Below are 4,810 nucleotides of genomic sequence, written 5' to 3' on the forward strand. Positions count from 1 at the left end.
GCTCTGGCAGGCTCCTGCTTCCAGGTGGCGTGAGTGGGCATTTCATCAGCCAGCTTGGGTCACATGTCCATCTCTAACCCAGGGAGCTACAACGCTCTGGTTGACCAAGCTTGAGACATGTGCCTACCTCACCCTGCCCCCGCCAGTGGTAGGTCTTGGCCCAGCATGGGAAAGGGGATGCTGTTTTACTGCAAGCGATTATCCAAGGATGACCCTGTATGGGTCACGCTGCAGAGTGTCAGGGTTACAGGATATGGGGCACTCTCACAATATCCATGCATCCCACAAACTTTACCTGAGCCCCCCTCATGCCAGGTGCGGGGAGGCAGGCAAAGCAAAGGGAGGGTTCCCAACTCATGTTGGCTGAAGATGCCACTCAAGGACTTCAAGGAGCTGGGTGGGAAGAGGGGAGAACAGAGCTGGTGGTAGCAGGGCAGGCGTGCATGGAAGCTTTGATAACAGGAAAGGGTTAGATTCTAAAAGTCTGATAACTTTTCCGGAAGTCTTTCAGTGGGGGTAGGTTGGGCAGGGAGAGGACTGGTGCTCCTGCTGCTGCCCCTTCATGTGACCCCAAACTCCTGATCTACTCCAGATAGCTTGGAGCACCCTGTCATTGCCCCATCTGGGACTGGTGCTCCCTGGAGCGGGCCACACTGACCTCTCTCCCGCCTCGTTCCAGAACTGGACTCCCGCACTCTTCTCCCGCGCCTTCTCTTCCCCCTTCTTGAGTGCTTTTCTCCTGAACCAGACCCAGGCACCTACGAGGGTCTCTGGACCCATCCGAGGTCGCCACGCAGTCTCCTCACAGAGCACCTCCCTTCTTGGCTCCTCCTTTGTCTTTCAAGGACCTTCCGCAGTCAGGTTGGCTCTCTGCTTCGGGGGGCTCCAGCAGTGCCCCCTGGGGGTAGTTATCGGCCATGGGGTGACGGAGGAAGGGAAAGGCTGGCGAGGATAAGGTGCCATCAAATCCTAGTCACGGCTCTCTTCCGAGTCCCCCTCTCTGCGGCTACGGGTGCACCCCGGACAATAAGACAGAGACAGGTGCCACTTAATGAACAGCCTTGGGGGGCGCCCAGACTGGTGGCCCCGGTCAGACCTCTTCGGACCAGCGGATCTGGAGCACAGCGCCAGGTCGGCTCTCCTGTCGCTGCCGGGAGAGTGAAGCGCCAGCCAGCGTTCTCAGTTGGGCAAGGAGCCCCGCCCAGCGCCTGGGGCCTAAGGAAACGCTTGAGGACAGGGCTGGGTGGCAGACGCGCTCGGGGTGGGGTGGGGTGGGGACTGAGCAGGGCCCAGCTTTCCCGCAGGCGGCCCGCGGCCCCCTCTTCGGTGACCCTCCAGCACGTGGCCTGAGCCCCGGCCGCTTCCGCCCCCTGCGCGTTTCTTTGGCGTTTCTTTTGGCTAGGCGCCCGGGCCGCGGTCCCAGCTGGAGAGTGCTCCCTCGCCGCCCCTCGGACTTAGTTTCTGATCTCCAGCGCCGAGCTTTCTGATATATATTTACAGACGTGGCCCGAAGTTAGACCTCGGTCTGCCTCCCCTTTCCCGGTTTGGAGTTGGTGACAGCGGTCCCCACGGCCCGCATTGCATGGCAATGTCCCGCGCGGGTGGTGCCCCACTCAATGTCCCCTAGTGTTCAAGCATCCCGCCCCCGCCCCAAGAAGGACTATGTGAGAATTTATTTGGAGAAATGCTCCCAGCCCGGCGGCCCTCTTTCTTTTTAGTGCAGGCAGCCAAACCCCAGAAGGGCTGCTCTGGACTTCCAGAGCAGAAGGGCTGGAGGGGCCTGCTTCTCCCACTCCCCAGTAACTTCACCGAATTCTCCAATCATGTCTCTGGATGACTTAAGCTCCTTTTAGAAAGATCTTTCCAAAACCTTGTGGGCGTGCCCCCTCTTCCTGCTCCATGGCTCCCCAAAACTGCTTGCCAGGGCTGTAGGCTTCTGCAAGAAAGGCTAAAACAATGTGATGGCCTATACCTGGGAATCCAATGCCTGGAGATTTTCCCCTAGAGGATGGTTGGGGAATGCTCCACCAAAGAAGTGGCATTTAGAGTGGGAGGTTGCCATGCAGGGCTGTGGGAAAGGGTTCCAAGCAGGGGAAAGAGCCAGGAAAATGATTAGGAGCAGAGTACGAGAGAGTCGCTTCAGTGAAGAAGGCCTGGAGGCCACCCTACCCACAAACCCCCACCCCACAGAGAAACTCATCCCTTGGGCCTAGGCCTGGGGAGGACCTTGTCCCTTGTGATCCTCAAACTCTTTAAGGATAGCCCACAACAGCTCAGCCCGAATCCTACTGTGGCCTTATCTCTGGCTGCCCCAGTGCCCACCTGGACTTCAGAAAACCATTGCCAAGGGATGTGATTATTTGGGAAGGGGAAGGGGGGAACTGGTGTGGTTACAACACACCAGATGGCAATAAACAAAATCAGAGGTTCTGTGGCCACCCCTGCTTGCCTCCCAGAACCTCGACTCAGGTCTCTTCTTCTTTGCTCCCCACTTTTTCACCTCAACCCCTGTGTAGTCTCTTCCCTGACCTACCACCCTCCCCTAAGCTTACCCCCAAAGGAAGCTTAACAACAACTAGCACACCTATGGGGCACCACCTGGTGGGAACAACTCATCATCCACTCCAGCCCCATTTCAAAGATGAGGAAACTAAGATGGCAAAGACGGCAGGGGCTGGTCAACAGATAGTGGGTCTCCTGACTCAGGCGCAAAGCTTTCTCTAAATACCCACGCTATGCTCTGGAGGGTGGGAAGGGGGCCAGTGGACACAGGGGAGATGGGGGGAGCCCTGCAACCCAGGAAAGGGAAGGACGTCAGATGTCAGAAGGGGTACACGGTCTGGTTGGCTCTGGTAGCCCTGGCCTCTTCGGGCTCTTCTTGCTCCTGGTCTCTGGGATCTCCAAGCTTTGTGATAAGAGGTCACTGAAATGGGTGGGAGTGCGTGCTGAGGATCCCCCTGTTATGACAGGCAGTCATGGGACGCTGACTCACTGCCGGCCAGATCACCTGACTGCAGGCGCAGGCAGCAGGCAGAGAGGGCCCTGCCAGGGGGTTCCCAGGCCTCTGCCTTGTTTACCTCCCTGGCCGGCTGTGGCTGCGGGTGGGGGTGGGGGGGCCGGGCAGGGCTGCTCTCAGAAGCAGGGCCTGCTGGGAAGGGCTGGAACCAGGGGCAGGGGGTCTCCAGGTGAGCTGCCTAGGGCCCCCTTCCTGCCACCCCTTTCTCACTGAGCCTCTCCACTCCAACCCAAAAACCCTCCACGGTCCCAAACGGCAAGAAGGCAAAGAAGTTTCTAGTGGAGGCCTATGGTTCTGCAGCTTGTTTGGAATTGCGGGGGCTGGAGGGGCCCCTGAGATCTTCCTGAAAGCAGCATTCCCCAGAGCTAGAGGGCTTTCCTTGTACACCCCATCCACTCAGATGGGGTCTGAAGCTGTGGCTGGGGCAGGAAGACAGTGGGCCTGCAAGCTCTCAGGCTGCTGAGTCATGCTTGGCCAGCACCTGTTTGCAGGCTGCAGCCTCTGCCCAGCACGCCCCCTCCCTGTCCTCTGACCTTGTCTGTAGGTCCAGCAAACTGAGGGTCACTTTCCCAGACTCACAGCTGGATGCAGGGAGAGGCCTGAAAGGGTATCATCCTCTTTGAAGCATGGCCCACTCTGGAGCCCCAGCTGTGCCACCACAGGCGAATCACCATTACCTGACTAGTTACAACTCAACCAACCTTCCCTGGTCTCTGGATTTGGTCTCTGGATTTCCCACGCCTGGAGGTTTCCTGCTCTGCAAACCCTACCCTGAAAGGACATCAGTTTGATCCATAGAACCCTGCATAGGAGGCTTCACAGGGTGACATCCTTCCTGTCCACCTCCTTCCCCCAGGCCTTGTGAACAAGTCACTTTTGTGTTTCTTGGTTCCTAGCTGGAGAGCTGTTGGTCTGCTCTCTTTCCCTCCCCATGAGACCAAGAGGCCTGGGACCCCACAGGCCCTTGGGCACCACCTGCTGAATTAAACCCTGTGCTGACTGGTGGTTGTCTGGGTGTCCGCGAGGAGTCTCTTGGGCTGCAGTGAACAGTTGGTGAACCACTGAGGCTCTCCAGCAGAGTGGGGGTAGAGGACTCACCGGCCCTGCCCCCTGTGCTCTTCCAGCACTCTCAACCCCACCCCTATTAAACTCGGAGCTTCTCTGGTGCTCAGGCCAGAGTTGGGGGTCTGTCACTCAACCCAGTTAGGGGCCGTCGTAGAATTTGCTGTGGGCAGTGGAGTGGGCTGCCACCTGGGAGGTTTAGCCTGGCAGGATTGGGACAGCATCCCAAGGGCCAGCTTGTTCTGGCTACCGTTTCTCACTGAGCGACCTAGGATAGGAGCCTCCTGGTATCGAGCTACTGTGTGTCCCCTTCCCCGCTAAGCTGGGCATCCCCGGGGATCCTGGCGACTACACTGTTGAGTCACGGCCAGGCCCATGCCTGCGAGGGGCCTGGGGGGGGGGGGGGCCCTGCCCATCCCTTCGCCGAGGTGCAGAGGCCGGAGCCCAGACACAGAAGTCGGAGTGCCGGGACTGGTCTCTTGGAGTTCCCGGTGCACTGGGGGCAGAGAGCAGAGGAGTCAGCAATGAGGGGTCCCGAGAGACCCTGTGAGAGCGGCAGCGGGGAGTGGGAAAGCGGGTACGGGGCCCCAGCAGGGCGGCTCGCGCGCGGCGGCCCAGAAGGCGGCAGAGGGAACGGGAGCGAGCTGGCCCCACCCCCAGGAGGAGGGACGGGGCGGGGATTCCCGCGCTCTACAAAAGCCGCGCGCCCAGTAGCCGCCGCTGTTCCGTTCC

Source organism: Cynocephalus volans, chromosome 2 (assembly GCF_027409185.1).
Source record: "Cynocephalus volans isolate mCynVol1 chromosome 2, mCynVol1.pri, whole genome shotgun sequence".
Classification (NCBI taxonomy): Eukaryota; Metazoa; Chordata; class Mammalia; order Dermoptera; family Cynocephalidae; genus Cynocephalus; species Cynocephalus volans.